Here is a 27316-nt window from a genome sequence, read left to right as displayed (position 1 = left end):
CCACCTCCCAGTCCTATGAAGGGGAATGGAAATAGTTCACTGTCCCCACCTCCCAGTCCTATGAAGGGGAATGAAAATAGTTCACTGTCCCCACCTCCCAGTCCTATGAAGGGGAATGGAAATAGTTCACTGTCCCCACCTCCCAGTCCTATGAAGGGGAAGGAAATAGTTCACTGTCCCCACCTCCCAGTCCTATGAAGGGGAATGGAAATAGTTCACTGTCCCCACCTCCCAGTCCTATGAAGGGGAATGAAAATAGTTCACTGTCCCCACCTCCCAGTCCTATGAAGGGGAATGAAATAGTTCACTGTCCCCACCTCCCAGTCCTATGAAGGGGAATGGAAATAGTTCACTGTCCCCACCTCCCAGTCCTATGAAGGGGAATGGAAATAGTTCACTGTCCCCACCTCCCAGTCCTATGAAGGGGGAATGAAAATAGTTCACTGTCCCCACCTCCCAGTCCTATGAAGGGGAATGGAAATAGTTCACTGTCCCCACCTCCAATATTTAGTTCAGTCCTATGAAGGGGAAGGAAATAGTTCACTGTCCCCACCTCCCAGTCCTATGAAGGGGAATGGAAATAGTTCACTGTCCCCACCTCCCAGTCCTATGGAGGGGAATGGAAATAGTGGTTATACAATAACTATATTCAGACACTGTTGAAGGACTTTATAATAAAATAAACATGTTCCAGAACGAAAGCCTTGACTATGCCACACCAGTAAGACTCTCATGCCAAAGCATGTTGCTTTACGACCATAACGACTCAAACAGATACGTACTGTGAACTGGTGGACAAACAAGGACACGGTTGGCTGCAACTGACCACTGGTTAATCACTGGACCTTAACAAGGACTTTCCCTCATTTAGGATCCTGTCACAAAGGGATGCCTTCTCTGACCAATGGGAGAGCTAGGTTGACAGGCCGGCTCATTTGAGCAGATAAAAGGAGGGAGGGAGAAACTTTAGCCGAATCACTGTCTGTGCTCACAATACCGTTCTAGTTTTAATGTATCCAGTTTTCTTCCTTTCTTCTCTCTCTTTTCTGTCCCTCTATGAGAGAACAAGACCAACTCTTCCTCGTTTATCCATGTCTCGCTGTCCCTCTATATATTTCTCTCCAGTTCACACTGTGTATCCAGTTCTCTCTTCCTTCTTCTCTCTTTCTGCCCCTCTATATATTTCTCTCCAGTTCACACTGTGTATCCAGTTCTCTCTTCCTTCTTCTCTCTTTCTGTCCCTCTATATATTTCTCTCCAGTTCCCACTGTGTATCCAGTTCTCTCTTCCTTCTTCTCTCTTTCTGTCCCTCTATATATTTCTCTCCAGTTCCCACTGTGTATCCAGTTCTCTCTTCCTTCTTCTCTCTTTCTGCCCCTCTATATATTTCTCTCCAGTTCCCACTGTGTATCCAGTTCTCTCTTCCTTCTTCTCTCTTTCTGTCCCTCTATATATTTCTCTCCAGTTCACACTGTGTATCCAGTTCTCTCTTCCTTCTTCTCTCTTTCTGCCCCTCTATATATTTCTCTCCAGTTCACACTGTGTATCCAGTTCTCTCTTCCTTCTTCTCTCTTTCTGTCCCTCTATATATTTCTCTCCAGTTCCCACTGTGTATCCAGTTCTCTCTTCCTTCTTCTCTCTTTCTGTCCCTCTATATATTTCTCTCCAGTTCCCACTGTGTATCCAGTTCTCTCTTCCTTCTTCTCTCTTTCTGTCCCTCTATATATTTCTCTCCAGTTCCCACTGTGTATCCAGTTCTCTCTTCCTTCTTCTCTCTTTCTGTCCCTCGCACTCTTTCCTACTGTCCCCTCTCTTTCTATCTTCCTCTCTTTCCATCCCTCCCCCTTCTCTCTTATTCTACCCCTCCCTCCTATCTATGTATGAAACTGAAAGACTAATTGCCTGGTGAGAGAGCTCGGCCCCCTGGTGTGATTTGCTCTGATGGACCTAGCAACCAAAAGTGTTCACTTTGCGGTTGAAAATGAGGCTAAAGGGCCTTAAAGCTCTTACTCCACTCCATCGACCGCAACCACGTTCAGACATCGTGACCGTGTCTCTATTGGTTTGTGTCCGTGTTTGTACACGTTTTTGTGTGAGTGTATGTGCGTCACGACCCCAAGCCATCGACAAGACCTTTTGATCCTTTCCAGGTCAATTCTTTCATGGACTCTGGATTGGTTGAGCTCAAGGACATTGCCTTGGCTCCATTGGATGAAAGCATGTCTGGTGAACTCCAGTCACTGTCACTAAGGATCTAAGACAGACTGAATCCTAAATGGCACCCTATTCCCTATGTAGTGCAATACTTTTGACCAGAATCCTATGGGCCTGGTCAAATGTAGTACACTATTTAAGGAATAGGGTCCCATTTGGGAAGCAGACAGACTGACTGAAAACCCACAGTGATGTTGATCCCCATCATCGGTTGTGGGTCTAAATCGTCTGGTGTTAGTAGTAAGATGAAAAGGATGGGAACAGGAAGGGATTGTGACTGTATAGGCCTAGCCTGGTCAAACTGGACTAAACATTACGCCCCCTGTTGTTTCATAACATTCAGTCTAGTTTAACCAGGCTAGCACTGCCCATGACAGCCTAGTTAAGTTTGCATGAGCAGGCAGGCATTGACTTATGGCACAGAGAAAGGCCTTAGAGCAAAATACAAATCCCATTGAGAGAATGTATTTATGTGTGTACATGGACAGGTGTGGGCATGTTGTGGTGTGTATCGGGTGGTTGTGTTGTTGTGTTGTTTCTGTTGGTTTGTGTTTATAAATAAAAACGTATCAAGGAAGAGACAATGTCCCCATAGAACACAGAGACCCTAGCCTTCACTTAAAGCAACAGTCTGTGATTCGGCCTCAGCTGTGTACCAAAACAAGTACTGGGACCTTGTTTTTGTTGTTTTTTCAAATCACAGACTGTAGCTTTAATCAATGCAGCGTAGTGTGAGCAGGTTGAATACACTGTTTCTATTACTGTACCTTCAACAAGTCATGTCTACTGTATAATAATGTGCGGTTCTGGTGTGTGTGTGTGTTAGTCCTCCTTTATCTCCCTCTCCCCCAACCCCTCTCCCTCTCTCCCACCCCCTCCCCTGTCATTGGCTTCGTTGGAATTACAGGTTTTCCTAAAGGCCCTTCTGTTGTCTATCCTGATTGGAATTGATTTGGCTGGAATATCTATTGCTACAAGACTGTTGTAGTGCAGGCTCTAGTCTACACACACACACACACACACACACAAAACACAAATACAGACACAGTCCCAACGGTCATCACTATCACCGTGGAGACCAAGCCTCTGCCCTCACTCTCTCTTCCTGATCCATTTTTAACCAGCGCCTCTCCTCCTCATCGCCGGGGACAACTGGAGGGAAACCAGAGACCACCGGTTGCCTGGCAACCACAGTAAAGACAGTAAAGACAAAGCCAAAGCTATGGCTGAGATAGGTGGGCTTTGCGTCCTCAAACTGATCATCAATCTATACAGTGTATGTGTTTTTCAGGATGTACATTTATAAGGATTCTATTTGTTGTAGAACAATAACAAACAGATCTAAAATCAACAATATATTGATTCAATGCAGAGGAAATAGTCTATTTCAGGGGACCAATGGGGAAGCTTGTTTTGTTCACCGGCAGCCTGAAGAGCCAATAGGAGTTTTATTAAACTACCTTCGCCATGGATACATCTCCATTAATAGATAGTGTTAAATGGGACTGGGAGCATTGGCTCAGTGTGTGTGTGTTCCGGTTGTGTCTGAGAGACAGAAATAGTGCCAAATGGAGGAAAAATATGACAAATGCTGGACGACACACACACACACCTCATGAATACATGGGCAGGCTGAGTAGATGTAATAACCAATAAGAAGCTGGTCTGAAAGGAGGAGAGGAAACAGACTGCGATATTTTTCTGGGTTATCGTTTACATTGGGTACTTCAAAGCCTCTGAAGAAACCAATAGGATTTCACACAGCCAAGAAGAGTATGTATGTATCCTAAATGACACCCTATTTCCTTTGTAGTACACTTCTTTTGTTCAATATAGGGGATAGGTTGCCATTTGGGACGTAGACTCTCTATATGTCTCAGTGAACCAATCACTACACAGTTGTAATGCTGTTACTATTTCTCTATATGTCTCAGTGAACCAATCACTACACAGTTGTACTGCTGTTACTATTTCTCTATATGTCTCAGTGAACCAATCACTACACAGTTGTACTGCTGTTACTATTTCTCTATATGTCTCAGTGAACCAATCACTACACAGTTGTACTGCTGTTACTATTTCTCTATATGTCTCAGTGAACCAATCACTACACAGTTGTACTGCTGTTACTATTTCTCTTCCTGTGTTCTTCCCCACCAGAGGATGTGTCAGTTCTGGGTTCTGCTGTGATTATATAATGGTAAACGCAGCATGTGTGAGGAGTGGAAAGGACAAAAGGGATCTGTTATACACACATACAAACAAGTGCAAACATGGACACATGCAAGTATACTCACACACACACACAAATGCACGCACATACACACACAAGCATACACACACTAGCCTTGATCTACCAATGACTCTTCAATGGACTGTAAAAAATTCCTTAAACACATGTTGCTCAAAATGTCACCATTGAATACTACTTGGTTGGCTAGATGGACACAGTTCAGTTGGCTGAGGTGACAATCACAAAAGACACCCTATTGCTTCCTATAGTGCAGTACAGTTGATCAGAACAGGCTCTGGTCAAAATGATTGCCCTATAGGGAATAGGATGTCAAAGTAGTGCACTATATAGGGAATAGGGTGTCTAAGTAGTGCACTATATAGGGAATAGGGTGTCAAAGTAGTGCACTACATAGGGAATAGGGTGTCAAAGTAGTGCACTATATAGGGAATAGGGTGTCAAAGTAGAGACCTATATAGGTAGTAGGTTTGAGAAGTAATGAATAAGTAGGACTAATAAGTCCATTAAGGTTGACTGAAGTGTAAAATGATTTATGGTCGTCAATTAAGTGGAATATTGTACGTGTCACAACCCCTATGTGAGGTAATGATTTGATTGGCCAGGTGGTCAGGTGGGGCAGGGTGAGCAGCATGATGGCTGAGTATGATTGGTCACCTGGCGTCATTGTAAAACAAGGGCAGGTGGTAGGATTTGCCTCTACCCCTTCACTCTGTTTGCTCAACAGCTGTTGTGGAAAACATGTCTGCCGTCTTGCTGCAACCTCCGTCCTTCTCCCACCCCACTCTCTCCCTATTTCGTTCGTTCCGTTTCTACCTCTCTAATTCCCTCATTCTCTCACCCCACTCTCTCCCTTTTTCGTTCGTTCCGTTTCTACCTCTCTAATTCCCTCATTCTCTCACCCCACTCTCTCCCTTTTTCGTTCGTTCCGTTTCTACCTCTCTAATTCCTTCATTCTCTCACCCCACTCTCTCCCTATTTCGTTCGTTCCGTTTCTACCTCTCTAATTCCCTCATTCTCTCACCCCACTCTCTCCCTTTTTCGTTCGTTCCGTTTCTACCTCTCTAATTCCCTCATTCTCTCACCCCACTCTCTCCCTTTTTCGTTCGTTCCGTTTCTACCTCTCTAATTCCCTCATTCTTTCACCCCACTCTCTCCCTTTTTCGTTCGTTCCGTTTCTACCTCTCTAATTCCTTCATTCTCTCACCCCACTCTCTCCCTATTTCGTTCGTTCCGTTTCTACCTCTCTAATTCCCTCATTCTCTCACCCCACTCTCTCCCTTTTTCGTTCGTTCCGTTTCTACCTCTCTAATTCCCTCATTCTCTCACCCCTCTCTCCCTTTTTCGTTCGTTCCGTTTCTACCTCTCTAATTCCCTCATTCTTTCACCCCACTCTCTCCCTATTTCGTTCGTTCCGTTTCTACCTCTCTAATTCCCTCATTCTCTCACCCCACTCTCTCCCTTTTCGTTTTCTTTCTACCTCTCTAATTCCCTCATTCTCTCACCCCACTCTCTCCCTATTTCGTTCGTTCCGTTTCTACCTCTCTAATTCCCTCATTCTCTCACCCCTCTCTCCCTTTTTCGTTCGTTCCGTTTCTACCTCTCTAATTCCCTCATTCTCTCACCCCACTCTCTCCCTTTTTCGTTCGTTCCGTTTCTACCTCTCTAATTCCCTCATTCTCTCACCCCACTCTCTCCCTTTTTCGTTCGTTCCGTTTCTACCTCTCTAATTCCCTCATTCTCTCACCCCACTCTCTCCCTTTTTCGTTCGTTCCGTTTCTACCTCTCTAATTCCCTCATTCTTTCACCCCACTCTCTCCCTATTTCGTTCGTTCCGTTTCTACCTCTCTAATTCCCTCATTCTCTCACCCCACTCTCTCCCTTTTTCGTTCGTTCCGTTTCTACCTCTCTAATTCCCTCATTCTCTCACCCCTCACTCTCTCCCTATTTCGTTCGTTCCGTTTCTACCTCTCTAATTCCCTCATTCTCTCACCCCACTCTCTCCCTTTTTCGTTCGTTCCGTTTCTACCTCTCTAATTCCCTCATTCTCTCACCCCACTCTCTCCCTTTTTCGTTCGTTCCGTTTCTACCTCTCTAATTCCCTCATTCTCTCACCCCACTCTCTCCCTTTTTCGTTCGTTCCGTTTCTACCTCTCTAATTCCCTCATTCTCTCACCCCACTCTCTCCCTTTTTCGTTCGTTCCGTTTCTACCTCTCTAATTCCCTCATTCTCTCACCCCACTCTCTCCCTTTTTCGTTCGTTCCGTTTCTACCTCTCTAATTCCCTCATTCTCTCACCCCTCTCTCCCTTTTTCGTTCGTTCCGTTTCTACCTCTCTAATTCCCTCATTCTCTCACCCCACTCTCTCCCTTTTTCGTTCGTTCCGTTTCTACCTCTCTAATTCCCTCATTCTCTCACCCCACTCTCTCCCTTTTCGTTCGTTCCGTTTCTACCTCTCTAATTCCCTCATTCTTTCACCCCTACCTCTCTCCCTTTTCTCGTTCGTTCCGTTTCTACCTCTCTAATTCCTTCATTCTCTCACCCCACTCTCTCCCTATTTCGTTCGTTCCGTTTCTACCTCTCTAATTCCCTCATTCTCTCACCCCACTCTCTCCCTTTTTCGTTCGTTCCGTTTCTACCTCTCTAATTCCCTCATTCTCTCACCCCACTCTCTCCCTTTTTCGTTCGTTCCGTTTCTACCTCTCTAATTCCCTCATTCTCTCACCCCACTCTCTCCCTTTTCGTTCGTTCCGTTTCTACCTCTCTAATTCCCTCATTCTCTCACCCCACTCTCTCCCTTTTTCGTTCGTTCCGTTTCTACCTCTCTAATTCCCTCATTCTCTCACCCCACTCTCTCCCTATTTCGTTTCGTTCGTTCCGTTTCTACCTCTCTAATTCCCTCATTCTCTCACCCCTCTCTCCCTTTTTCGTTCGTTCCGTTTCTACCTCTCTAATTCCCTCATTCTCTCACCCCACTCTCTCCCTTTTTCGTTCGTTCCGTTTCTACCTCTCTAATTCCCTCATTCTCTCACCCCACTCTCTCCCTTTTTCGTTCGTTCCGTTTCTACCTCTCTAATTCCCTCATTCTCTCACCCCTCTCTCCCTTTTTCGTTCGTTCCGTTTCTACCTCTCTAATTCCCTCATTCTCTCACCCCACTCTCTCCCTTTTTCGTTTGTTCCGTTTCTACCTCTCTAATTCCCTCATTCTCTCACCCCTCTCTCCCTTTTTCGTTCGTTCCGTTTCTACCTCTCTAATTCCCTCATTCTCTCACCCCTCTCTCCCTTTTTTCGTTCGTTCCGTTTCTACCTCTCTAATTCCCTCATTCTCTCACCCCACTCTCTCCCTTTTTCGTTCGTTCCGTTTCTACCTCTCTAATTCCCTCATTCTCTCACCCCACTCTCTCCCTTTTTCGTTCGTTCCGTTTCTACCTCTCTAATTCCCTCATTCTCTCACCCCACTCTCTCCCTTTTCGTTTGTTCCGTTTCTACCTCTCTAATTCCCTCCTTTCTCAACCCCAACCCTTTCTCTCTTCTCTGCCACTTTTCTTTCTCCCTTCATCTCCTCGCTCATTCTTACCTCTCTCTCTCTCCCCCTACGCTCCTCTCTATGTGGTGAGATTAGTCACCAATGCGTTACAGATCTAGGGTTCTAAGTCCCCAATAGCAGCTGTGCAATAACCCCGTCAAACACCATCACTATACTAACCTATGTAAGCCACCTACCTACCACCCCCATGTAATGTAATAGTTGGGCTGCATTCCATTCCCTCCAGGCCCTAGTGTGCAATTCTCTTACAGCATACCTGTACATGTCCTAACTTAGAGAGTGGGAGTACTTGAAAAATAATAGAGAGGAACAGAGATTGAAATCATCTAAGTTGATGAGCAAGTACATTAACATCTGTTCTAAATGTGATGAACAGACAGAGACAGGAGATCTGTGAGGTCCATCTACACCAAGCCCTCAGGGCCTGTTACCCAGCCTGCCCTGGGATGTGTGTGTTGGCCTACTGTATATGTCTAGAAATGTGTGTCTTCATGTCTAAATGGTTGTGTGTGTGAGTGACTGTGTTCCCACTAAACTCACTAACACTATGAACCCCTCTACACACACACACACACACACACACACACATCTACACTACTTTCACCACCGCTGCACAGCCACAAATTTCCCAGCCCAGGACAGCAAAACTCAGATCTCTCTTTTATGCAACTGTGTCCAAAACACACACAGATTAAAACAAATACAGGCAGGTATTTCAAACACACACGGAATAGCCACGAGTCAGCAGGATTGATTGAACAGCACAGAAGTGTTTCATACGCTCCCATCCCCTCGGGCCACTGCACCCCATAGAACACACAACCTCTAGAGAAGAGAGCGAGAAAGAGAAAGAGCCATACTACAAAAATACGCAGAGAAAGAGGTAGCAGCACCAACAATAAAATTGATGAAGAAGCACCACTAATAACATTCCTTCCCCTTCTGTCTCCTCTCTTTCTCTTTACAGTATATCTCCATCCCCCTCACTCCTTCCCCTTCTGTCTCCTCTCTTTCCCTGTACAGTATATCTCCATCCCCTCTCACTCCTTCCCCTTCTGTCTCCTCTCTTTCCCTGTACAGTATATCTCCATCCCCTCTCACTCATTCCCCTTCTGTCTCCTCTCTTTCCCTGTACAGTATATCTCCATCCCCTCTCACTCATTCCCCTTCTGTCTCCTCTCTTTCCCTGTACAGTATATCTCCATCCCCTCTCCCTCATTCCCCTTCTGTCTCCTCTCTTTCCCTGTACAGTATATCTCCATCCCCTCTCACTCATTCCCCTTCTGTCTCCTCTCTTTCCCTGTACAGTATATCTCCATCCCCTCTCACTCATTCCCCTTCTGTCTCCTCTCTTTCTCTGTACAGTATATCTCCATCCCCTCTCACTCCTTCCCCTTGTCTCCTCTCTTTCCCTGTACAGTATATCTCCATCTCCTCTCACTCCTTCCCCTTCTGTCTCCTCTCTTTCCCTGTACAGTATATCTCCATCCCCTCTCACTCCTTCCCCTTCTGTCTCCTCTCTTTCCCTGTACAGTATATGTCCATCCCCTCTCACTCCTTCCCCTTCTGTCTCCTCTCTTTCCCTGTACAGTATATCTCCATCCCCTCTCACTCCTTCCCCTTCTCTGTCCCTCTAATCATTCTTGCCCCTTCTTATTCCCTGTAGACTTACCTTACGAAAGGTCTTGAGGAGAGGAACACGCAATTCCAGCAGCTCTTCTCTGTCTTCCCCAGAGCTGTGTGCTCCCCCTCTGCTTCTCAGAGAGACGGACTAATACATGTAGCTCCTTTTAGCTGTGAGTCACAATCTAGTCCAGCAGTAAATAGCAGAGAAGAGGAGGAGTGTGCCCTCTCTCTCTCCTCTCTCTACGCTTTGTCTCCTATCTCCTCTCTGTAAACTCCCCTTCTCGCTCTCCTCTTTCTTTTCCCTCCTCTCTCTCTCTCCCTCCCTCCCTCCCTCCCTCCCTCTCGTTCTCCAGATTCCAGAGGTTTTCCACCGTTCTGCCACTCCTCCTTCCTCCTCAGCTGCGGCAGAGAGACTGTCTCTCCCACATCTCTTCCTGAAACCCCCGCTCTACGCTGCTTGCTCTTTCTCTCTCTCCACCTCGTTACTATGGAGACGCGGGGCCCATCCAGAGATGGGCTCATGCACACTGGCTGTCGGTGTAGGTGAGTGAGTGAGTGTATATGTGCCTAAATGCGTGTGTATATGTCCGTGCATACCAGTAATGCAGAGCTCCTGTGTATCCCTGCATATCTCTCTACCACTCTCCAATGAGCTAAGTCACCCATTATCATCCGACACCACACTACAGCCTAGAATAGAATAACATGACGCTAACGGAGCTAACAGAGCTAACGGAGCTAAAGGAGCTAACAGAGCTAACGGAGCTAACGGAGCTAAAGGCGCTAACAGAGCTAAAGGAGCTAACGGAGCTAAAGGAGCTAAAGGAGCTAACAGAGCTAATTGAGCTAACGGAGCTAATTGAGCTAACGGAGCTAAAGGAGCTAACGGAGCTAAAGGAGCTAACGGAGCACAGCTGACTGAAGCTCTCCCTCCTTCAGGTTCTCTGACTCCTTTGGGGTTTTCCACAGAATATCATCATAATTGTAAAGAGTTACATAATGTTTGGGTACAGGACCCATATGCTGAAACTTGAATTAAACACACACATGCACACACAGCGATGAGTCTTGACAACAGGTGTGTATGTGTGTGTGTATGCTATACTGACTGTGTGTGTACATAATACATGAAACCTAAGCCATCTAGCTTGGCTTTGCGTCATCCCATTCCTAACTATAAGTATCATTCATTTGATACTATGTTTAAGGGATAATGCCTGTCGAAGCCGGTGTTCAGAGGATATATTGGCACAAGTGTTGTAAGCCTAAGACGAAGTATATGGCCGGCAAACCATGCCGATATATCCCCCAAACACCGGCTTCCAGGGCATTATAACTTTTATACAACGGGTTACCAACGTATTCAAATAACGATTGACATATTTTCATTAAAAACGTTATTTTGATGAATTTACTGATTTTCTTCTTTCCAGGAGATATAGTCACGACACAAATCTAGGGTTGCTACCCAAGCTGGCTGGTGGTTCGTTCTATCAGTTCGGTTGCCAGAGACGCGACCCAGTCGTTGGTTCTGAATGTTCCAGAGACATACTGGCTGGCAACGTTCTTATCCCTTGCTTGCTAGCTAACTAACTACGGTTAACTTAGTCACATCAAACAGTGCAGCCAGAATAACAACAGTAGCTGCATTTGTGTTTGTTTAAGCTGTTTTCTAGTGACATTTACTTGGATACATCCATAACAATGAGCTAATGATGCACGATTTCTACTGGCATAGAAAATGTGCTCTCTCCTCAGGACATTGTTGTTCAGAGGAGCTAGCCAACAACACAGCTAATACAATCACTTCAAACTGAAGCTGGAAAGAATGAAAACTAGCTGCATTTAATTTAGTTCTATCTGTTTCCTACAGACATTTCTTTGTATATATATATATATATATATATATATATATATATATATATATATATATATATATATATATATATATATATATATATATATATATATATATATATATATATATATATAGAGAGAGAGAGAGAGAGAGAGAGAGAGAGAGAGAGAGAGTGAGTAATAGAGTGTCAAATATCTCTCTCTCTCTATATATATATATATGCCAGCTGATTCATGATTTTGACTGGCTGAGAAAAGCTGTCTGCCTGTCTGTCTCGTCCCGACATGTTAATTTACTATGATATAGGTGGATATCAGATTTCAATACTGAAAAAATGTCGGAGAGACAGACAGCAAGGTTTATACAAATCTTTGCTGTTGAAAACTAAATGTTATTCTAAAAGAAATGTGAGATAATGTCTAGATGCTTTTTATAGTGGAGATCAAGTTTATAAATTGCCTGGCTGGGCTGATGATACAGTGGATTGCGCAGTCAGATGGAACAGAGTAAATAGGCATTTTAACATCATAGATTTAGCCGGTGGTAACTTGTGGAATAGGCACTGGCTAGAATGCGGATTTAACCAATCAGCATTCAGGATTAGAAGCACCCGTTGTATAATTTACAGTAGTACAAAACTGTCAGGGTCAGAACATGAAGTTACAGCATCTCTCACTACACCTCCTACTCCATTCTACCATAAAGGGGTGTTGTGAATCCAAAGAGGAATTAACAAGCAACGGTCAGAGAATGTAACATAGTAGCACTGTACAGTCCTCAGGCAAAACCACCCACACACCAATGAACATCAAGTACTAACATTAACTACCCCTCTATCAAGATAACCTACAAGCAGTACACATTCAACACACATAAACATGTACACACACACACCAATGAACATCAAGTACTAACATTAACTACCCCTCTATCAAGATAACCTACAAGCAGTACACATTCAACACACATAAACATGTACACACACCAATGAACATCAAGTACTAACATTAACTACCCCTCTATCAAGATAACCTACAAGCAGTACACATTCAACACACATAAACATGTACACACACCAATGAACATCAAGTACTAACATTACCTACCCCTCTATCAAGATAACCTACAAGCAGTATGCATTCATAAACATGTACACACACACACCAATGAACATCAAGTACTAACATGAACTACCCCTCTATCAAGATAACCTACAAGCAGTACACATTCAACACACATAAACATGTACACACACCAATGAACATCAAGTACTAACATTACCTACCCCTCTATCAAGATAACCTACAAGCAGTATGCATTCATAAACATGTACACACACACACCAATGAACATCAAGTACTAACATTAACTACCCCTCTATCAAGATAACCTACAAGCAGTATGCATTCAACACACATAAACATGTACACACACACACCAATGAACATCAAGTACTAACACTACCTACCCCTCTATCAAGATAACCTACAAGCAGTACACATTCAACACACATAAACATGTACACACACACACCAATGAACATCAAGTACTAACACTACCTACCCCTCTATCAAGATAACCTACAAGCAGTATGCATTCATAAACATGTACACACACACACCAATGAACATCAAGTACTAACATTACCTACCCCTCTATCAAGATAACCTACAAGCAGTACACATTCAACACATAAACATAAACATGTACCCACTATCAAGATAACCAATGAACATCAAGTACTAACACTAACTACCCCTCTATCAAGATAACCTACAAGCAGTACACATTCAACACACATAAACATGTACACACACACACACCAATGAACATCAAGTACTAACACTACCTACCCCTCTATCAAGATAACCTACAAGCAGTACACATTCAACACACATAAACATGTACACACACACACCAATGAACATCAAGTACTAACACTACCTACCCCTCTATCAAGATAACCTACAAGCAGTATGCATTCATAAACATGTACACACACACACCAATGAACATCAAGTACTAACATTACCTACCCTCTATCAAGATAACCTACAAGCAGTACACATTCAACACACATAAACATGTACACACACACACCAATGAACAATAAGTACTAACATTACCTACCCCTCTATCAAGATAACCTACAAGCAGTACACATTCAACACACATAAACATGTACACACACACACCAATGAACATCAAGTACTAACATTACCTACCCCTCTGTCAAGATAACCTACAAGCAGTACGCATTCATAAACATGTACACACACACACCAATGAACATCAAGTACTAACATTACCTACCCCTCTATCAAGATAACCTACAAGCAGTATGCATTCATAAACATGTACACAGACACACACACCCACGTGCAGTACAAATATGAACCACACAGGCACGCACGCACACACCCTCCTACATATAATCATCCTAACACAAAACATGCATTAAGATTCAATTATTTGCAGCTTAGAAGTGCGTCCAACTGACCAGCAGTGTGTGTGCTGTGGCTAATGAAGGCAGAAACCATCTGGTGGTGTGATGGGAAACAATCTGTGTATTTGGAGAGGTGACAGAGAAGGTGACACACACACACTGTGCATTTGGACAGGTGACAGAGAAGGTATGAAATGCACAAACAAAGGGACACATCTGATTTAAAATCCTCCATCCTCCATTCACATATATAGTCTCTATGGTAACTACTAGCTGAGGCGTCATGGCAACAGGGCAGAGCTGGGATAAAAAGGCTAAACTATTATTACTGGCTTGATGACTTATTGACCACCAACCATTATTGTGTTCAAGACTGGATATTAGCCAAGCAGAATGGGGAACAGTGTGTGTGTGTGTTTACGGGATGTCTTATTGCCATTTCCCTTCAAGGAGCATATTATACGATCAGTGAGGAATGCAGAGAGACTTGTCCAGCCCTGTGGGAGTATGACACACACACATACTAAGAACAGGACACTGAGCACCCTACAGCACTAACCCAGAAACACGCCCTCACATGTAAGGAATGAGCATGAAGCAATACACAGCCACCTATAAACACTCACCTGTTAGCCCAGGTCGACAACACTAGTTATCACTAGTAGTCCCATTTAACAGAAATAACCTCTGCTTTCAACGAGATTTCACAGCTTTTACTCACTAACACACACTCACCAAACCGTGTTCTCTGTCTGAGACAGTGTTCATTTCGTCAAAAAAGATTGTGACTAAAATATTCGTCAAACACCTATTTTTCAGTGGCAATTGACAAGACTAGAACTGACTAAATAGACCCAGAACAAAAACTATAACTAAACTTAAAATGATTTTTCATTTTAGTTGACTAAATCATAACGAGAAAAAATTATCTCTGTGACAAAAATCTGAGATTGAGAGCTTTTCAATCATTTGTTAAAGCTACACCTTGTTCCGTCATGTTACCTCATTAACTAGCTATAGCTAACAACCTGGGGCGCATTCAGCAGGACGCAAAGTTTTGGAACGTTCAGATGGAAATATGTTATATAAAACAAACATGCCTCTCTGACATGTTGAATAAGGAACAACGGCGGCTCTATTCATGGTATTTCTATCTGCAACGTTCAGGAACGTTTTTAAAAACTGAACGTGGCGCTGGTAACATTACCAATAGCCTGTTATGCAAACATTTGGTGAGAAAAGAAAAGGGATAGCAAACAAAATGACTAAGACTAAATCTAACAAACAGTGCCAAAATGAACACTGGTCTGAGAGGATCATGAAAACCACTGAGTCTCATATTAAGAGGAAGAGGTCCTGGGGGGAAGTAACAACCTCAAATTCTCTACCACTTTAACTCTCTAGAAAGCTTTCCAATCATGTTGAATTTCCTAATTACTCCATTCTGCGCTCTTAGCCTTCGCCTCCTCTAGGTGTCTTAATGGAGTGGTGACACTCTCTGTCTGCCTGACAACAGGGAGGAAGGTGGAAATGAAAGGCTGTGGCGCCATCTTGTGCATGGTTATGTTACTGCAGCTGTCTCTCCAACATCAATCATGTCATAGTCATCATAGCAATAATACAAACTCTACATGTCTGTTTCAATCATTCATTTTACGTTGCATTTACAGTTTAGGCATTTAGCAATAAGTGCCTTGCTCAAGGGCACATGGACAAATGTTTAACCTAGTCAAACCAGCGACATTTCGGTTACTGGCCCAACGCTCTTAACCGCGAGGCTACCTGCCTATTCCACTTGGAATGAGTCTGCATTCTTACCAATCCCATGTCTAGGATGTAAGCAGCTTTAAAAGGAACAAGGGTAAAAGCTAAAAGCCTATCTTAAAGCTCAAAACACATCTAAATCAAGTAGATCTCTGTGGCTCAAAAGCTGATTATGATTTGTCTACTGGAATGATTCATGGTGGTGTTCACAGTTACACAGCACAATAATACATTTTGGTGCTACCTGAAATCGTCCAATAAGAATGCTCATTTACGTGTTCCATTTTAATATGGTTGGACATTTGGGTGCTTCCTCACATTTCTTGTGTGAGAGACCTGTCGATCTGTTCTGAAGATGGAAGCATTGACGTCTAGCTCATTGACAGTTGCAACAAGGAAGCTCTTGCAACTGGTCTATCAAGTTAGGCGTGTGTGGTAGGTAGGTAGGTAGATAGGTAGGTAGGTAGGTAGGTAGGTAGGTGTGTGTGTGTGTGTGTGTGTGTGTGTGTGTGTGTGTGTGTGTGTGTGTGTGTGTGTGTGTGTGTGTGTAAGAGGAAGGATTAAGAGGTGTTTCTGTAGCAACACAGTTCAAATCCCACAACAGCAGGCCTGTATATGTACACACACAGACACCTAGTTCTATTTTAAACCTTTCCACAATGGCCCTCCGCCTCTCCATTGTCTCCCCTCTCCCCGGTCGCCACAGAATCTGTGGCCCATAGAGATTATAAAGTGATTTACTGGGAAAGCAATCGAGAAACAATTCTCCCCATCACTCTCCCTCTGTTATTTACCATCTCTCTCTCATGGTATTCTCTCTCTTTCTATATATATATATATATACATACATACATACATACATACATACATACATACATACATACATACATACACACATACTTTCTCTCAATTTATGGGGCTTTACTGGCATGGGAAACACATGTTTAGATTGCCAAAGAAAGTGAAACAACAAAAATGAACAGTGAACAGTACACTCACAGAACTTTTGTGACATTTCAAATGTCATATTATGTCTATGTACAGTGTTGTAACGATGTGCAAATAGTTCAAGTACAAAAGGGAAATAAATCAACATAAATATGGGTTGTATTTACAATGGTGTTTGTTCTTCACTGGTTGCCCTTTTCTTGTGGCAACAGGTCACACATCTTGCTGCTGTGATGGCACACTGTGGAATTTCACCCAGTAGATATGGGAGTTTCTCAAAATTGGATTTGTTTTAATTCTTTGTGGATCTGTGTAATCTGAAGAAATATTTGTCTCTAATATGGTCATACATTGGGCAAAAGGTTAGGAAGTGCAGCTCAGTTTCCATCTCATTTTGTGGGCAGTGAGCACATAGCCTGTCTTCTCTTGAGAGCCAGGTCTGCCTACGGCGGCCTTTCTCAATAGCAAGGCTATGCTCACTGAGTCTGTACATAGTCAAAGCTTTCCTTAAATTTGGGTCTGTGACAGTGGTCAGGTATTCTGACACTGTTACTCTCTGTTTAGGGCCAAATAGCCTTCTAGTTTGCTCAGTTCTTTGTTTAATTCTTTACAATGTGTCAAGTATTTATCTTTTTGTTTGATCATTTAGTTGGGTGTAATTGTGCTCTCTCTCTCCAGTAGCCAGTGTGAAGAGCATTGATCTCTCCATCACCCCAGAGACAGAGTCCAGCTTCACTTCTCCTATAGTCATTATAGGGCTTCTCTCTGTCCCCAAACACACACATGTCGTTCCCATCCTCTTTCCTGTCCCCAGTGTCAGTGTGACAGTGGAAACCCCCTAACCCAAATGTAATGGTACTGTCATTTGTATACAGTAATCAGTCGTGGGAAGAGGGAGTCATGCTCTCAATGATTGGTAGTGAGGAACCACACACACACACACACACACACTGGAGTCACACGCTCAAGTGCTAATGAAGCAATGTGTTTTAATTAATAATAGTGTGAACGGGAGTCCCACATCTGACAGAGATTAACTTTCACACTGAAATTAACTCACAAATGCACACACACACAAATGCAGGGGAGTGTACAGACACACACACACACACACACACACAGTTTTGTGCAGAAGTGAATATCTTTGCCGGTCTTTTCTCTACCCTCCTGTGGCTCTAACTCAAACTACACCCTCCTCGCAATCCTCTACAGCCATTTCCTCTCCCTCTCCTCCATCTGAATAGTATACTAACATCCACCTCTGTAATACGTTGCACCTCCCCATTTGTTTTCAGAGAGGAAAGGAGATGAGGAAAGGAGACTACCTCAGACTACTGAGATGCATTCCACCCCCAGAAGAGCGAGAGTAGACAAGGAAAGCAGGCCACAGAGACCCTGCACAGCGGTGTTACACATCGCCCTGGACAAACAGTGTGGGTGGTTTCCCCGGTGTTGTGAGACATTGCCTCCCAAGTGCTTATATAACCTCTCCCTCTCCACCTCCACCTCTAGCTCTCCACCTCCAGCTCTCCACCCCTCCACCCCTCCACCCCTCCACCTCTCCACCTCTCCACCTCCACCAGACAACCCGTCATACCGCACTGGAGGAGAGAAAATACACCATCCTCCTCTCTTCTCACAGAAACCAGCAGGCACTCGATTTAATCAACTCTGACCACTAAATACAGGTTGTGTGTGTGTGTGTGTGTGAGTGTACAATACGTGTGTGTCTGACAATTGACATTTATTCACAGAAAGCTCTTACATAGAGTAGCATATCTCTGAACAGATGAACTAGGCTGTTATTACAGTTCAGCAGAGTACAATAAATACTAGGAAGAAAATGCCTCAAACGTTTCCCCAACCAACCCACCAACCCTGTAACATACCCACCAACCCTTCAACCAACCAACCCTGCAACCAACCCACCAACCATGTAACCAACCCACCAACCCTTTAACCAACCAACCCTGTAACCAACCCACCAACCCTGTAACCAACCCACCCACCCACCAACCATGTAACCCACCCACCCACCAACCAACTCACCAACCCGTAACCAACCCACCAACCCTGTAACCAACCCATCAACCCTGTAACCAACCCACCAACCCTGTAACCAACCCACCAACCTGTAACCAACCCTGTAATCAACCCACCAACCCTGTAACCAATCCTGTAACCAACCCACCAACTCCATAACCAACCCACCAACCCTTTAACCAACCAACCCTGTAACCAACCATGTAACCAACCCACCAACCCTGTAACCAACCCACCAACCCTGTAACCAACCCATCCACCAACCATGTAACCCACCCACCAACCAACCCACAAACCCTGTAACCAACTCACCAACCCTGTAACCAACCATGTAACCCACCCACCAACCAACCCACAAACCCTGTAACCAACTCACCAACCCTGTAACCAACCCATCAACCCTGTAACCAAACCACCAACCCTGTAACCAACCCACCAACCCTGTAACCAACCCACCAACCTGTAACCAACCCTGTAATCAACCCACCAACCCTGTAACCAACCCACCAACCCTGTAACCAACCCACCAACCCTGTAACCAACCTACCAACAACCCATCAACCCTGTAACCAAACCACCAACCCTGTAACCAACCCACCAACCCTGTAACCAACCCACCAACCCTGTAACCAACCCACCAACCCTGTAACTAACCCTGTAACCAACCCATCAACCCTGTAACCAACCAACCTGTAACCAACCCACCAACCCTGTAACCAACCCACCAACCCTGTAACCAACCCACCAACCCTGTAACCCACCTACCAACCATGTAACCCACCCACCAACCAACCCACACACCCTGTAACCAACTCACCAACCCTGTAACCAACTCAACAACCTGTAACCAACCCACCAACCCTGTAACCAACCCATCAACCCTGTAACCACCCCACCAACCTGTAACCAACCCACCAACCCTGTAACCAACCCACCAACCTGTAACCAACCCTGTAATCAACCCACCAACCCTGTAACCAACCCACCAACCCTGTAACCAACCCACCAACCCTGTAACCAACCGACCAACCCTGTAACTAACCCTGTAACCAACCCTGTAACCAACCCACCAACCCTGTAACCAACCGACCAACCCTGTAACTAACCCTGTAACCAACCCTGTAACCAACCCATCAACCCTGTAACCAACCAACCAACCTTTAACCAACCCTGTATCCAACCCATCAACCCTGTAACCAACCCACCAACCCTGTAATCAACCCACCAACCCTGTAACCAACCAACCCTGTAACCAACCCACCAACCATGTAACCAACCCACCAACCATGTAACCCACCTACCAACCATGTAACCCACCCACCAACCAACCCACAAACCCTGTAACCAACTCACCAACCCTGTAACCAACTCAACAACCTGTAACCAACCCACCAACCCTGTAACCAACCCACCAACCAACCCTGTAACCAAACCATCAACCCTGTAACCAACCCATCAACCCTGTAATCAACCCACCAACCCTGTAACCAACCCACCAACCCTGTAACCAACCCATCAACCCTGTAACCAACCCTGTAACCAACCCACAAACCTTGTAACCAACCCACCAACCCTGTAACCAACCCATCAACCCTGTAACCACCCCACCAACCCTGTAACCAACCCACCAACCTCTAACCAACGCTGTAATCAACCCACCAACCATGTAACCAACCCACCAACCCTGTAACCAACCCACCAACCCTGTAACCAACCGACCAACCTTGTAACTAACCCTGTAAGCAACCCTGTAACCAACCCATCAACCCTGTACCCAACCAACCAACCTTTAACCAACCCTGTATCCAACCCATCAACCCTGTAACCAACCCACCAACCCTGTAATCAACCCACCAACCCTGCAACCAACCAACCAACCAACCAACCCTGTAACCAAACCACCAACCATGTAACCAACCCACCAACCATGTAACCCACCTACCAACCAACCCACAAACCCTGTAACCAACTCACCAACCTGTAACCAACCCACCAACCCTGTAACCAACCCACCAACCTGTAACCAACCCTGTAATCAACCCACCAACCCTGTAACCAACCCACCAACCCTGTAACCAACCCACCAACCCTGTAACCAACCGACTAACCCTGTAACTAACCCTGTAACCAACCCTGTAACCAACCCATCAACCCTGTAACCAACCAACCAACCTTTAACCAACCCCATAACCAACCCATCAACCCTGTAACCAACCCACCAACCCTGTAACCAACCCTGTAATCAACCCACCAACCCTATAACCAACCAACCAACCCTGTAACCAACCCACCAACCATGTAACCAACCCACCAACCATGTAACCCACCTACCAACCATGTAACCCACCCACCAACAAACCCACAAACCCTGTAACCAACTCACCAACCTGTAACCAACCCACCAATCCTGTAACCAACCCATCAACCTTGTAACCAACCCATCAACCCTGTAACCAACCCTGTAACCAACCCATCAACCCTGTAACCAAACCATCAACCCTGTAACCAACCCACCAACCCTGTAACCAACCCACCAACCCTGTAACCAACCCACCAACCCTGTAACCAAACCTGTAATCAACCCACCAACCCTGTAACCAAACCGGTAATCAAACCACCAACCCTGTAACCAACCAACTCTGTAACCCACCCTGTAACCAACCCACCAACCCTGTAACGAACCCTGTAATCAACCCACCAAACCTGTAACCAACCCATCAACCCTGTAACCAACCCACCAACCCTGTAATCAACCCACCAACCCTGTAACCAACCCACCAACCATGTAACCAACCCACCAACCATGTAACCCACCTACCAACCAACCCACAAACCCTGTAACCAACTCACCAACCTGTAATCAACCCACCAACCCTGTAACCAACCCACCAACCCTGTAACCAACCCACCAACCCTGTAACCAACCGACCAACCCTGTAACTAACCCTGTAACCAACCCTGTAACCAACCCATCAACCCTGTAACCAACCAACCAACCTTTAACCAACCCCATAACCAACCCATCAACCCTGTAACCAACCCACCAACCCTGTAACCAACCCTGTAATCAACCCACCAACCCTGTAACCAACCCACCAACCATGTAACCAACCCACCAACCATGTAACCTACCTACCAACCATGTAACCCACCCACCAACGAACCCACAAACCCTGTAACCAACTCACCAACCTGTAACCAACCCACCAACCCTGTAACCAACCCACCAACCCTGTAACCAACCCTGTAACCAACCCTGTAACCAACCCACCAACCTTGTGACCAACCCACCAACCATGTAACCAACCCACCAACCCTGTAATCAACCCACCAAACCTGTAACCAACCCACCAACCCTGTAACCAACCCTGTAACCAACCCACCAACCTTGTAACCAACCCACCAACCCTGTAATCAACCCTGTAATCAACCCTGTAACCAACCCTGTAATCAACCCACCAACCCTGTAACCGACCCTGTAACCAACCCACCAACCCTGTAATCAACCCACCAACCCTTTAACCAACCCTGTAACCCACCTACCAACCCTGTAACCCACCCACCCACCAACCCTGTAACCCACCCACCAACCCACCAATCCTGTAACCAACCAACCAACCCACCCACCCACCCGCCCACCCGCCCACCCACCAACACTGTAACCCACCCACCAACCCTGTAACCCACCCACAAACCCACCCACCAACCCTGTAACCCACCCACCCATCCACCAACCAACCCACCAACCCTGTAACCAACCCACCAACCATGTAATCAACCCTGTAATCAACCCACCAATCCTGTAACCAACCAACCAACCCACCCTGTAACCAACCCACCAACCATGTAACCAACCCACCAACCATGTAACCCACCTACCAACCATGTAACCCACCCACCAACCAACCCACAAACCCTGTAACCAACCCACCAACCTGTAACCAACCCACCAACCCTGTAACCAACCCATCAACCCTGTAACCAACCCATCAAACCTGTAACCAACCCATCAACCCTGTAACCAACCCACCAACCCTGTAACCAACCCACCAACCCTGTAACCAACCCACCAACCTGTAACCAACCCTGTACCCAACCCACCAACCTTGTGACCAACCCACCAACCATGCAACCAACCCACCAACCCTGTAATCAACCCACCAACCCTGTAACCAACCCATCAACCCTGTAACCAACCCATCAAACCTGTAACCAACCCATCAACCCTGTAACCAACCCACCAACCCTGTAACCAACCCACCAACCCTGTAACCAACCCACCAACCTGTAACCAACCCTGTACCCAACCCACCAACCTTGTGACCAACCCACCAACCATGCAACCAACCCACCAACCCTGTAATCAACCCACCAACCCTGTAACCAACCCTGTAACCAACCCACCAACCTTGTAACCAACCCACCAACCCTGTAACCAACCCACCAACCCTGTAATCAACCCACCAACCCTGTAACCCACCTACCAACCCTGTAACCCACCCACCCACCAACCCTGTAACCCACCCACCAACCCACCAATCCTGTAACCAACCAACCAACGCACCCACCCGCCCACCCACCAACACTGTAACCCACCCACCAACCCTGTAACCCACCCACAAACCCACCCACCAACCCTGTAACCCACCCACCAACCATGTAATCAACCCATCAACCCTGTAACCAACCAACCCTGTAACCCACCAACCCTGTAACCAACCCACCAACCCTGTAACCAAACCTGTAATCAACCCACCAACCCTGTAACCAAACCTGTAATCAACCCACCAACCCTGTAACCAACCAACTCTGTAACCTACCCTGTAACCAAACCACCAACCCTGTAACCAACCCTGTAACCAACCCTGCAATCAACCCACCAACCTGTAACCAACCAACTCTGTAACCCACCCTGTAACCAAAACACCAACCCTGTAACCAACCCTGTAATCAACCCACCAACCCTGTAACCAACCAACTCTGTAACCCACCCTGTAACCAACCCACCAACCCTGTAACCAACCAACTCTGTAACCAACCCTGTAACCAACCCACCAACCCTGTAACCAACCCTGTAACCAACCCTGTAACCAACCCACCAACCTTGTGACCAACCCACCAACCATGTAACCAATCCACCAACCCTGTAATCAACCCACCAAACCTGTAACCAACCCACCAACCCTGTAACCAACCCTGTAACCAACCCACCAACCTTGTAACCAACCCACCAACCCTGTAATCAACCCTGTAACCAACCCTGTAATCAACCCACCAACCCTGTAACCAACCCTGTAACCAACCCACCAACCCTGTAATCAACCCACCAACCCTTTAACCAACCCTGTAACCCACCTACCAACCCTGTAACCCACCCACCCACCAACCCTGTAACCCACCCACCAACCCACCAATCCTGTAACCAACCAACCAACCCACCCACCCATCCACCAACCAACCCACCAACCCTGTAACCAACCCACCAACCATGTAATCAACCCTGTAATCAACCCACCAACCCTGTAACCAACCAACCAACCCTGTAACCAACCCACCAACCATGTAACCAACCCACCAACCATGTAACCCACCTACCAACCATGTAACCCACCCACCAACCAACCCACAAACCCTGTAACCAACCCACCAACCTGTAACCAACCCGCCAACCCTGTAACCAACCCATCAACCCTGTAACCAACCCATCAACCCTGTAACCAACCCACCAACCCTGTAACCAACCCACCAACCTGTAACCAACCCTGTAATCAACCCACCAACCATGCAACCAACCCACCAACCCTGTAATCAACCCACCAACCCTTTAACCAACCCTGTAACCCACCTACGAACCCTGTAACCCACCCACCCACCAACCCTGTAACCCACCCACCAACCCACCAATCCTGTAACCAACCAACCCACCCACCCACCAACCCACCCACCAACACTGTAACCCACCCACCAACCCTGAAACCCACCAACCCACAAACCCACCCACCAACCCTGTAACCCACCCACCCACCAACCAACCCACCAACCCTGTAACCAACCCATCAACCCTGTAACCAACCCACCAACCCTGTAACCAACCAACCCTGTAACCCACCAACCCTGTAACCAACCCACCAACCCTGTAACCAAACCTGTAATCAACCCACCAACCCTGTAACCAAACCTGTATTCAACCCACCAACCCTGTAACCAACCCTGTAATCAACCCACCAACCCTGTAACCAAACCTGTAATCAACCCACCAACCCTGTAACCAACCAACTCTGTAACCCACCCTGTAACCAACCCACCAACCCTGTAACCAACCCTGTAACCAACCCTGTAACCAACCCACCAACCTTGTGACCAACCCACCAACCATGTAACCAACCCACCAACCCTGTAATCAACCCAAAACCCACCAACCCTGTAACCAACCCACCAACCTTGTAACCAACCCACCAACCCTGTAATCAACCCAACCAACCCTCAACCCACCAACCCTGTAACCGACCCTGTAACCAACCCACCAACCCTGTAATCAACCCACCAACCCTTTAACCAACCCTGTAACCCACCTACCAACCCTGTAACCCACCCACCCACCAACCCTGTAACCCACCCACCAACCCACCAATCCTGTAACCAACCAACCAACCCACCCACCCACCCGCCCACCAACACTGTAACCCACCCACCAACCCTGTAACCCACCCACAAACCCACCCACCAACCCTGTAACCCACCCACCCACCCATCCACCAACCAACCCACCAACCCTGTAACCAACCCACCAACCATGTAATCAACCCTGTAATCAACCCACCAACCCTGTAACCAACCAACCAACCCACCCTGTAACCAACCCACCAACCATGTAACCAACCCACCAACCATGTAACCCACCTACCAACCATGTAACCCACCCACCAACCAACCCACAAACCCTGTAACCAACCCACCAACCTGTAACCAACCCACCAACCCTGTAACCAACCCATCAACCCTGTAACCAACCCATCAAACCTGTAACCAACCCATCAACCCTGTAACCAACCCACCAACCCTGTAACCAACCCACCAACCCTGTAACCAACCCACCAACCTGTAACCAACCCTGTAATCAACCCACCAACCCTGTAACCAACCCTGTACCCAACCCACCAACCTTGTGACCAACCCACCAACCATGCAACCAACCCTGTAACCAACCCACCAACCTTGTAACCAACCCACCAACCCTGTAACCAACCCACCAACCCTGTAACCAACCCTGTAACCAACCCTCAACCCACCAACCCTGTAACCAACCCTGTAGCCAACCCACCAACCCTGTAATCAACCCACCAACCCTGTAACCCACCTACCAACCCTGTAACCCACCCACCCACCAACCCTGTAACCCACCCACCAACCCACCAATCCTGTAACCAACCAACCAACGCACCCACCCGCCCACCCACCAACACTGTAACCCACCCACCAACCCTGTAACCCACCCACCAACCCTGTAACCCACCCACCAACCCACCAACCATGTAATCAACCCATCAACCCTGTAACCAACCAACCCTGTAACCCACCAACCCTGTAACCAACCCACCAACCCTGTAACCAAACCTGTAATCAACCCACCAACCCTGTAACCAAACCTGTAATCAACCCACCAACCCTGTAACCAACCAACTCTGTAACCTACCCTGTAACCAAACCACCAACCCTGTAACCAACCCTGTAACCAACCCTGCAATCAACCCACCAACCTGTAACCAACCAACTCTGTAACCCACCCTGTAACCAAAACACCAACCCTGTAACCAACCCTGTAATCAACCCACCAACCCTGTAACCAACCAACTCTGTAACCCACCCTGTAACCAACCCACCAACCCTGTAACCAACCAACTCTGTAACCAACCCTGTAACCAACCCACCAACCCTGTAACCAACCCTGTAACCAACCCTGTAACCAACCCACCAACCTTGTGACCAACCCACCAACCATGTAACCAATCCACCAACCCTGTAATCAACCCACCAAACCTGTAACCAACCCACCAACCCTGTAACCAACCCTGTAACCAACCCACCAACCTTGTAACCAACCCACCAACCCTGTAATCAACCCTGTAACCAACCCTGTAATCAACCCACCAACCCTGTAACCAACCCTGTAACCAACCCACCAACCCTGTAATCAACCCACCAACCCTTTAACCAACCCTGTAACCCACCTACCAACCCTGTAACCCACCCACCCACCAACCCTGTAACCCACCCACCAACCCACCAATCCTGTAACCAACCAACCAACCCACCCACCCGCCCACCCGCCCACCCACCAACACTGTAACCCACCCACCAACCCTGTAACCCACCAACCCTGTAACCCACCCACCCACCCATCCACCAACCAACCCACCAACCCTGTAACCAACCCACCAACCATGTAATCAACCCTGTAATCAACCCACCAACCCTGTAACCAACCAACCAACCCTGTAACCAACCCACCAACCATGTAACCAACCCACCAACCATGTAACCCACCTACCAACCATGTAACCCACCCACCAACCAACCCACAAACCCTGTAACCAACCCACCAACCTGTAACCAACCCGC

General features: G+C 46.5%; 1 protein-coding gene across 1 annotated transcript in view; it reads right to left on the bottom strand.

Annotated features, from left to right (window-relative positions):
- Positions 1–27316, bottom strand: part of LOC112237188 (ankyrin repeat and sterile alpha motif domain-containing protein 1B) — a 394948-nt gene that overhangs the window by 35328 nt on the left and 332304 nt on the right.

Source organism: Oncorhynchus tshawytscha, linkage group LG17, assembly GCF_018296145.1.
Source record: "Oncorhynchus tshawytscha isolate Ot180627B linkage group LG17, Otsh_v2.0, whole genome shotgun sequence".
NCBI classification, from domain to species: Eukaryota; Metazoa; Chordata; class Actinopteri; order Salmoniformes; family Salmonidae; genus Oncorhynchus; species Oncorhynchus tshawytscha.
This window is presented reverse-complemented; position numbering and strand designations above follow the sequence as displayed.